Source organism: Sorex araneus, chromosome 1 (assembly GCF_027595985.1).
Source record: "Sorex araneus isolate mSorAra2 chromosome 1, mSorAra2.pri, whole genome shotgun sequence".
NCBI lineage: Eukaryota > Metazoa > Chordata > Mammalia > Eulipotyphla > Soricidae > Sorex > Sorex araneus.
This window is the reverse complement of record NC_073302.1, coordinates 417,518,379-417,529,970: the sequence shown is the minus strand read 5'-3', so window position 1 is coordinate 417,529,970 and position 11,592 is coordinate 417,518,379.

The window sequence follows — 11,592 nt, the reverse complement described above, 5'->3', positions numbered from 1 at the left end:
AAGCATAACCCCCGAGCACTGCTATGCTGATCCCCAAATATCATCAAGTCAAGTATCACTGGGAGTGACCTCAGACCCTCAGGATCCCTGAGCATGGCCAATATAAAAAATTATAAGTAAAAGAAAAGTTATGAAGGACCATATGCTCTCATATTTCCATAAATATGAGAAGGTCAGTTGTTTCCAAAGTTGAATAAGGAGGGATCTAGGCAGAAAATGGAATGATGATATGGAGGTTCTTTTGGGGGGTGGTAAAAATGCTCTAAAATGGACTCTGATGATGGCTTCAAAACTCTATGAGTATACTGTCAACCATTGAAGCACACATTTTACATAGGTATATTGCATGGCATGCAAATTTTCTCAAAATAATTTTCTCATAAGTGACATGAAAGTTGGGTTGATCAACAGTTCCTGTAGGTCTGAATACTTGTTCACTCAATATTTGGTTTGGGTTTTTATTGCTGTTGTTATTTGTTTCCTATAATTTTTTCCTTTATTGTTATTATTATTATTAATATTTTTTTAGTTTATTATGCTCAGGGAAAAGGCAGCTCAGATAGACAAGGAAACACCAAGTAAAATGTAGTTGGAGGACCCGCTCGGGAAAAGAGATGCGTGCTGAAAATGGACTATAGATTGAACACGATGGCCACACAATACTCCTATTGCAAACCACAACACCCAAAAGGAGAGAGAGAACAAAAGGGAATGTCCTGCCACAGAGGCAGGGTGGTGTGGGGGCAGATGGGACTGGGGGGTGGGAGGGATACTGGGTGGAGAATGGGTAATAGTGGAGGGATGGGTTCTTGAACATTGTATGACAGAAACACAAGCATGAAAATGTGTAAATATGTAACTGTTCCCTAGCTTTTTTCAAATACTTATTTTTTCTATGTTTCATAATAGCCATTCCAAGTGGTGTGAAATGATATCTCATTGTGGTTTTGAGTTGCATATTCATAATGATAAGCTGTTATGAACAACTTTTCATGTGTCAGCTGGTCATCTTTCTTTTCTATTGTTGTTGAAATATCTATTTATAGTTCTGTCCATACTTTGTTTCTTAAAAAATATATTATGTTTTTTTTAACTGTACAGAAGACATTTACATATTTAATCTCATTTATAAACTTTGGCTTTAATTTCATTAGCAACTAGAGAGAAACCCAGGACAGCACTTAAACCAACATTGAGAACTTGATGCCTATGTTTTCTTCTATGCATTATTTATTTTATGCATTATTAATATTAATTATGTAATCTACAAATATATTTTTGTTAGGATGTTTGTATGTTCTATGTCTAAAAGTTTACGTTTTGTTCTTTACACACATATATAATTTATATATTTGAAATCTCCTCCTACTCTTACGTAAATCCTTTAATTTTTGTACTTTTAATTTTAGTGTTTTTATCTTGTAATGTTTTACTTCCTTTTTACATAATTGAAGCACTACTATTTACTTTTCCCAGTAAAACTTTTATTCACAAATATTTTCATCAGATTATTTAGTGCTATTTCTTTCCAATTTAGAAAAATGACATTTTCTGCATGGTCAATTTAGAACAGTGATGAATTATTTCATTGAGATTTTGCTTATCAGACAATTCTTAATCTTTCCTTCAAGTTTGTATGACAGCCTTTTAGGTATGAAATCCTCGATCTCGATTGTAAGCTGTTTTTTTTTCCTTTCAGCATAGTTAATATTTATTTGTGGCCACTCTTTTCTTTTATATTTTTAAATATTTTTTAATTGAAGTACAGGACTTAAAATACTGCCAATCTTGTTTTACAAGGCATACATTATTCCAACACCCAGCCTCACCTGATTTCCCTTAACTTGTGTCCCAAGGAGCACTCCCATTCCATTCCATCCCCATTTAACTTGTACTAAAGGCAAAATATCCAGTTCTGATGACATTGACCCCCTTAATTCATTGATTCCCCTTAATATGTTTCTTTTTATATACCATATTTGGGACAGATATTCCTCTCTCTTTTTCTCTCTCTTTCTCTCTCTGTTCCTCTCTCTCTCTCTGTTTCTCTCTCTTCCTCATATTGTGGAAATGGTGACACCGACAAACACCTACGCACACAGGTAAACAAAGATAATCTTGTGGAATTTAAAAAATGCAAATCAGTAATAAATTGAGAAAATAATATTTTAAATGCATATCTTTATTTTATAGGAATAACAAATAAAAATTAATAGTATGGATAATTCTGTTAAGGTATTTTAATATTTGTATTTTGAGATAAAGAACCTAAATCCTACAGCTGCCAAATTTAGTAAATGTGAAGAGAGTTAAGGAAGACATAAGGTTGGGCCTGGAGCAATAGCACAGTGGGTAGGGCGTTTGCCCTGCATAAGGCCAACCCGGGTTCGATTTCCAACATCCCATATGGTCCCCCAAGCACCGCCAGGAGTAATTCCTGAGTGCAGATCCAGGAGTAACCCCTGAGCATCTCTGGGTGTGACCCAAAAAGAAAAAATCAAACAAAAAAATGAAGACATAAGGAGAATATGAATAAGTCTGGCTATTTATTTTTGTTTATTTGTTTATTTTTAGGACATACCCAGTGTTGCTCAGTCTTATTCATTGCTCTGTGCTCATTGATCAAACCTTGATGGCTCAGGGGACCATAAATGATGCCAGAGATTAAACCGTTGATCAGCTAAGTGCAAGACAAGGCATGCCATACTATCTCTCTTTTTTTTTTTATACTATCTCTCTTTCTGCAGGCCATTCTTATATGAACTGTTAAACTTATGTTAAAAAGTTTCTTATGACTTTAAGAACTGGAGCGATGGCTTTGCAGATGGTTGAGTTGGGCTCAAATTTTCTGTCCTTGGAGAGCCCTGCAAGCTACCGAGTATCCCGCCCACAGGCAGAGCCTGGCAAGCTACCCGTGATGTATTCAATATGCCAAAAACAGTAACAAGAAGTCTCACAGTGGAGACGTTACTGGTGGCCATTCAAGCAAATTGATGAACAATGGGGACTACATTACTACAGTGTTATTACCTTAAGGGTTTTCCCTTGCACATGATAAATCTCTTTTTCTTAATTGGCTAAGAGTCATTCTTTCATTTCTTTCAGTTTTGTGAGTCTTACTATTTTTCTTAGTAGTAGCCACTTATTTTTCTGACTTGGAACTCCCTGAGTTGGCTGTTGTCGATGTTTGTTTCCCAAAATTAATGAACACGTTAGCTATTATATCTTTAAAGAAATTATAACCTAAATTCTCTAGATTTTCCTTCTGAAATCTCTCTAGTGTGAACATTAATATTCCTAACATAAAGGAACATTATAATGATACTTTTATTATTAGATAAAATTAGATATCTAATGTTGTCCAATCATTAGAATGATTAAAAGCCTCGGTAGTGGCTTATGAAGGTATCATTTATTTTTTCAATTTATCTCTCTCAGCTCTATTGTTCTATCTTTATTTATTTATTTATTTATTTATTTATTTATTTATCTTGGGCTCGTCTACTTCATTGTCTGTTTTTGGACCACTTATTGTTTTTTCAGTTCTATTGTATTACTTATCTTTTCAATTTATGGTTCAATCTTTGTTTAAAATTTTTAGTACATCCATTATCCTTTAAAGTTTAATGGGCATATTTGTAATGATTACTTGTAATTTTCATCATCTAGTTTGTTTCTGAATTTAATATTTCTGGGGTCTTCTATTTATTTTTATTTAGGATATTTTCTTCTGCCTCTTCATTCTATTTGAGTTTCTGTTTTGACTCTTTTTGTGTGTGTGTCCTAAAAGCTAACTCCATTAGCAATCCTAATTATAAAGAAGTGGTCTTGTTGTCCTATAACATATGGAAACATAGTTTACTCTAGGCATTCAAGTTGTAAAATCAAAGTGATATTTCCCCTGTATGAGCTGCACCCACACATCTGCTGAAAAACATCAGTAAGATGTTTTTTGCTTGTTGGCCTGACTTAGCTACATCACTTTGGTTGGGTTCCACTGAGGGACTTGATTGAGTTATGGTAAATAAGTTGTACTATGCGACCTGGTCTAATAAATTACTCCATCAAATGAATGGAAACATTGACCCATCTCTTCATACATTATCTTAGAGCACTGCAGCTGGAGGGCCAACATTCAGTGGTTAGAAAACAATAACCTATAAGTACTCAGTGGTTGCAAACATGTAACTTATCCAATGTAATTTAAGCATGGAGTTATGATGAATGTCTTAATATTTACCTTAGTAAGGCTACCAAGAAAAGATAGTCTCTTGAATAAATGATGCTGATAAGTAAATATCTACATAATTAAAACTAGACTTTTAACTTACACCTTTTATAAAAAGTAAACTCACAGTGAATTGAAGATTTGAATGTAAGACTTGAAACTGCTCAAGGATAACAGAAGGTGAAGATAACAAAATTACTGGAAGAAAACTTCCTACATCAATCTTAGAAATTAGTCAGACATGATCAAAGAAATGCAGGCAATAAAGACAATATAGGCAGGAGTTGACTACATGAGGGATGTACATAAAGCAGGTGATCAATTGTGAAATATCTCTTTAGTGATGGATATTCTAACTATTCTAAATACATGGTCAAATGAAAAGGAGTTAGCAAATAAGTCAATAAAATAATTTTGTCTCTAACTGGAGACCAGAAGAATTAAATAATATTTTTAAAACATACCTTCACCGGTGCTAAGCAGCAAACTTTATGAATCCTGGAACCAGATGTGTTATGCAGATTATTAAGAGCAAGCTGTACCCTTGCTCTTAATAATCAGATTATACTGACACGATACAAAATGAACTATCAAAAAATTACCTAGAAAAACATATGCTTTGAGAATCATGTTATAAATTTATTTTTCATATATAGAGGATGTGGCCATTCACTGCTTATTAACTAGAAAATAAATTCCTAATATATGCACAAAGGCTGAGCAAAAGTCTGCTCTGTCTGTGCTGTTAAAGAGGAGCACAGATGAGATCTTAAACAGCCAGAAGTTGATGATCAATTTTGGGTTTACTGTGAACTCCTGGACTCAATGATTCTACCTTCTTTGACTTCCCAGTGTGATCATGGATAAAGTTAAATGACCTATGACAAAAGCTGGCATAAATTCCCAGTAGCTTTTCAGCTATTTGGAAGCTACTTATCACGAAAGCATGGATTTTTTTCAACTTCCATCTCCTTCCTTTCTCAACTGCCTGATTTCATTTTTTTTTTAGTTCTTTAGTTCTTTGTGTTTCACTGTAAGAGAAACACAGCACATTGGAGCACATTCATAGAATTATTTTCTGCTTTCCAGATGGTGGATGTGTACCAGGTGAGAAATACAGTAAATCAATGGTTGCATGCTGCTAAATATCTACTTAACCTACCCCTATAGAGTGACAATAGAAGATGCATGGGAAAAGTTGTATACAATATAAATACTGTGCAATAGGATTTATGAGAAGTTTTTATCCCACCAACCATAGTTTACATAATTATTTCCCCATTTGAAATACATTAAAGTTTCTAAATATATCATATTTAAATTTATAACAACAAAATGGGATTGTATATTTGTATTTTATGGTATACTAATATTAGCATATCAACGTTTAAAAACATTGCCCAGGTGGTTTTTCAAACATAACTTTAACATGATTTTAGTGTGCAGATAATATGGTTCTGGTTAAACTTGATTTTTTTAATGTATGAAACTGACATAGAGCTTAATAAAGATATGTGAAAGCCAAGTCACATAATACATCATTAAAGAGGAAAGGTCTGTTTTGTCTGTGAAAGACATGGATGAGTGTAGTGTATTGTAAATCATAATGGCTGTTTGTTTGACATATTTTTTATGAACAGGCACTAATTCTGGTTGGGAGAGGTTGGGTTTGGGGGTCATATCTTATGGAACTCAGGGAAAATTTCTTTTTCTGTGTTGTGATGTGACCCCTAGTGCTACTCTACAGAGCACATTTGAATGCTGGATATAGAATCCACCTTGGGTGCTTCCAAAACATGCAGTTTAGCTAGTGTACTTATCTTTCCAGTCATACTTATATATTTATATTTTAAAATATATTTGTGTTTTCAAATATAAATATTTATATGAATATTTATTTATATATTTTGGATTTAATATCTTGGTTACTAGATATGTATGGAAGATTAAATGAGTAAGTGATGAATAGAATACACAAGAAAGAGTAACTTGTATTATTTTGCTTTCATATATACTTCATCACTGTTTGGATTATAGAGGCATAGAAATGACTTCTGAGACTGTCTGTCAAGATTAGATTTTCAAGGCAGTATGTTGATAACCTTTTTAATATGGGCAAGTGTAATGTCAGTAATGCCCTGGAAAAAATCTTGAATAAAAAAAAAACCTGTAGTAGACAAACTCTAAATCTCAATTCAATTACATTTTTATTCATTTTTTAAACATAACATTTTGATAAAATTTCATATTAAGAAGTTCTTTTTTTATTTTATTGAATAACCATGACAAAATTTACAAAGCTTTCAGGTTTAAGTCAGTCATATAATGATCAAACCCCCATCCCTTCACCAGTGCACCTGTTCCCCCACCAAAAACCCCAATATGCCCACCCCTCCCACCTGAGTGGCCAATGATCTTCACTTTATTCTCTCTATACTTTGGGTACATTCTATTTCAATAGACTATTATTATTATTATTATTTGGAATTATTATTATTTGGAATATTATTATTTGGAATAATATGACTATTATTATTTGGAATTTCCCCCCAACAATCAAACCTGCTGAAAAGGAGTCATTTGATAGTTTGTTTTCCATTGCTGAGAATGAAGATTATGGGAGCTCAGTTTTGGATTTTGTTGTTTTAGCTCAGTTTACAGTCTAGATGCATTTCTGTAAGTCTCTGTGTGCCAAAATGGGTTAGTAGACCTCCCAGATAATACTCTTTAAGGAGCAGAGGGGCAAGAAGTTCTATTTGGAAAATGTTGAGCAGTCTCTAGTATTAGAAATGTATGCACCATTCAATAGTCCCACCCACAGTGAATGAAAAATTCCTTTTTCATTACTGCCCCAGCAATTATTTCCAGAATGTATCAAATAAAGTATTATCACATGTGTGAGGTCTTCACATGGTTTTTTTGCATTCCCCTGATAATTAATAATGCTGAAAATTTTTGTTTGTTTTTGTTCTATACTTGAATTTGCTCATGGTATACTCCTGGCTCTAGACTTATGAATTATTCCTGGAAATCTTGGGGACCATATAAATTGCTTGGGATCAAACTGAGGTTAGCTGACCTTACTGGCTGTTCTATCACTCTGGTCCCAGTGATGAATATTTTTTGATGTAACACCTGGCCACCTTTAGTGTACTTTTTGAGGAAATTTATGCACATTATCTCCCCTCCTTTTATGATGGGGTTGTTTGTCTTGTTGTTGAGTTTTTTTAATGCTTTGCATATTTTTAATTTTAGCCCTTTTACTGATATATGATAATAAAATATTTTCTCCCCATCATAGAATGTCTTTCTATTCTTGCTCTAATTTCTTTCACAGTGCAGAAGTCTTTAAATTGGATGTAGTTTATTAGTTTATTTGTGCCCTGACCATGAGATTAAAGATCCTCTAATGTCAAAAACTTGGAAGGTTTTGGCCATATTTTCCTTAATGTATTAAGTAGAGTCTCCAAAATTTGAGAGTTTATAATAATCCTAATCATTTCATAGTCCTATCTCTTCCTTGAATTTAATTATACTTAGATAAGTCATTTTCACCCAGCATCCTTCAATAAAATACTATCATTTTTCTTAGTAGGGAATCCTATGAAACATGCCCAAGTTTTCAATGATATTCAGGATGTACTACAATAGCTTACAAGATGCAAGATTAGTTATCAGTACCATCACAAGTTAATTGCAACTCACATTTAATTTAATTTAATTTAATTAACTAAAATGTTATTCATTATTATTATTATTATCATTATTATTGGTTTGGGTGTCCTACACAGCAGTGGTTAGGGCTTAATCCTGACTCTTTGCTCTGGAGTCACTCCTTGTAGGCACAAGGACCATATGGGATTCCAGGGAGTAAACCTATACATTCATAGGTTTTCTTTGGAGGCCACATTTGGCTATTTCCAGGGTTTACTTCAAGCTCTGTGTTAAGGAATCACTCCTAGAAAGACTCTGGCAACTAGATGCTATGTTGAGAATTAAAGCCAGGTTGACCACCTACAAGGCAAATATTTTGAATCCTGTAGTATATCCCTAGGTCAATAAATAATTAAAATGTATATATATATATGTGTGTGTGTGTGTGTGTTGCTTTGTTTGATATGAATTTTGCATTTTGCCATGATTTTCACCCCAAAATTTTGATTGTGACTAAAGTTCAAAATAAGTTAAGATCTTGAAAATTGATGTCAAAAAAGCAGCATAAAATATTTTTATTTTCAAAAATTTAGGTTTTTTTATATGTAAAATTTTGACATTCCATCTACATTCAGATCAGTGAAATAGATTTCAAATTTAATGGTTTTATTTATTTTCTGAGAGTGAAGATAATAAAGGTGTCATGGTTTTCATACAATTAATTACTAAGGCATAAGGAAATCTATATAATAGAAAATATGTAAGCATTAGCTACCGGTAGAAATTTACTGTAGATGAAATTATACCAGACATCTACTATTCCATTACTTGTGTTTATGAACCAGTTCTCATGAGCAGATAATTATAAGAATACGTATCTATTAACCCTAAGGACAACTCTATTATTGTCTATATAAAAAAAACACTGAAAAGAGACCAAGCTCTAAGTACTTTTAACAAAAGTCAATATGAACTACGATGAATTTCTGATTTAGTCTCTTGAGCAATCCTTTTTTTTTTTTTTTTTTTTTGCTTTTTGGGTCACACCCGGCAGTGCACAGGGGTCACTCCTGGCTCTGCACTCATGAATTACCCCTGGCGGTGCTCAGGGGACCATATGGGATGCTGGGAATCCAACCCGGGTCTACCGCGTGCAAGGCAAACGCCCTACCCGCTGTGCTATTGCTCCCGCCCCTTGAGCAATCCTTTAATATACTCTCTGCCTCCCATAAAACAAAGTCATAAATAGGAAAGTTCCATTGCTAAGTTTGTAACAAATTAGGTTTTCCTAAGTTTAATTTTAGTTAAAAATAATAATGAATTAATGAGATTCTAGATTTTAAATTTATAATAAGAGAAAAAGTGGTAATCCTACCAAATAAAAAGAATTTTTCAAGGATACAGCATGTTGTTTACATTCTTTGTTCTAGATATAAATAGTCTTTGCCTGTCTAAAGTCTATGTAAGCATTTTCTTGTTTGTGAATTTTAAATATTCCTATAATTGGAACTTGCTAAAGAAAAGATAAAAGTCAAAATTGAAAGGAAATCTCACTACCAGGGCTGGAGTGATAGCAAAATGGGTAGGGCGTTTGCCTTGCACATGGCCGACTGGGTTGAATTCCCAGTATCCTATCCCATATGGTTTCCTGAGCTCTGCCAGGAGTAATTCCTGAGTGCATGAGCCAGGAGTAACCCTTGTACATTGTCAGGTCACTGTCACTGTCACTATAATTCTGTTGCTCATCAATTTGCTTGAGCGGGCACCAGTAACATCTCCATTGTGAGACCTGTTGTTGCTGCTTTTGGCATATGGGATGTACCATGGCTAGCATGCCAGGCTGTGCTGTGCGGAAAGGATACTCTCTGTAGCTTGCCGGGCTCTCAAAGAAGGACGGAGAAATCAAAACCGGGTCCCTTGTATGAAAGGCAAACGCCCTACCCACTGTGCTATTGCTCCAGCCCCAGTAGACTGGAGCTATAGCATTGCAGGGTGTGACCCAAAAAGCGCCCCGCCGCCCCCCCCCCCCCCCCGCCGCAAAGAAAAGAAACCTCACTATCTTCATTATCTGAGTAAACAAAAATGAACTATTAGTGTTGATTGTACTTATCATTTACACAAGTTTCTGGGAATACAAAGATTAAAAAACCTTCCTGTAGTGGAAAGAGAGATAGTACAGCGGTTCACACACTTGCCTTTGTGTGAACAAGCCTTGTTATATCCCCAGAATTGCTTATGATCCTTCAGGCACCTCCAGAAGTGATGAATGAACACGGAGCAAGGATCCCTGAGCACTACTAGATGTAGCCTCCAAACAAACACAAAGACCATGCCCATAAAGATTTTAAATGATGAAAAGTAACATACAGTCACATAAAAGTACAGTGTGCTAAGGAGGAGACAGAAAAAAAAAACTATTAAGAACTGAACTTATTAATTAAAGGGCCATTTCAAGAAAAAAAATGAGTTTAAGAGTTCTTTTAGGTTTAAAATGAATGAACCTTCATTTTCATAATAATATTAATGGACAATATTTTGTTATAATTTCTAAATTTAACTTAGGAATTTTTAATGTACATTTTCAGGAGTGTAGCTTTACTCTGCAGGCATCAGCTTTCTTTAAGGGAAAAATAACTTGTCAGTGCCAGTCTACATTCAGAAATCATGTGCAATATATTAATAATGATTGTGAGACCTAATGTACAGCTTAATAAATGATCCAGTTTAATCAATTGCATCATTTATAGACTATAAATGTCACTTTAAAAAAAAACCTGCAGATCCATGAGCTAGTTGCACTAGCCTTAGTCACCCAGAGTTCAAGGGTAGGTCAGCATGAAATAGTAGCAGAATAATAAAATGAGTGATAAAATTTTCAAGTGAAATATATTCCAAAGTTACAGAGGAAAAAAATGCATATGTTTCAAAAATTTCTTTGTAAACATTTAAATTTTCAAGTATGTTTGGAAGTGTTCACATTTAAAAAAATAGGGAACTGAACATCAAATTATAATTTATCATTGTTTGAAATGTTGATCAAAACTCCAACCAAAATTTACATTGAAAATTGAAAATTGATTTCTCAGAAGTTATTTGCATGCCTCATAAAGGTTACTTGCAATGTCTTACTGTATTTTTCTGGTATATTATTTATTTTAGTACCTAGAATATAATTTCTAAGTCAGGAGTGTGTGTCAACCACATTCACTGCAAAAATAAAGCAGCAGATTATAAGCAGCCAAATTATGAAATTTAAAAAGAAAAGAATCAAAAAGTTTAAAATATGATTAATCCATGCTGGCACAAAACCCATAAATTTAGAGTACATCTTGACAGACGTAGAATTCAACGATTGGCGTGAGCAATCTTATTTAACATACCAGTTAAAATAAAAATATTTATGGCAATAGAACAAAATTATCAATAAAATGTTCTATAAACTATATTTAAAGTGCCACAAAAATGCATAATTTGCTGTTTTATTCTCAGTGAGGAAAATCTAAGCAATATCAACCCAGTATTAAAAAAAAACACATCAAGTATCAAGATTCTAGCTCCTAATATTACTCTTCGGTAAATAAAAAAAAATACCTAGAAAAATTATACTAGGAATGACTTAAAAAGTAAATGGGCTGTACATTTACAGCCCCCCCCCACAGTACAGGGGGACTATGAGCATACTTTATTTATGGGGTGACTCTGGTTTGATC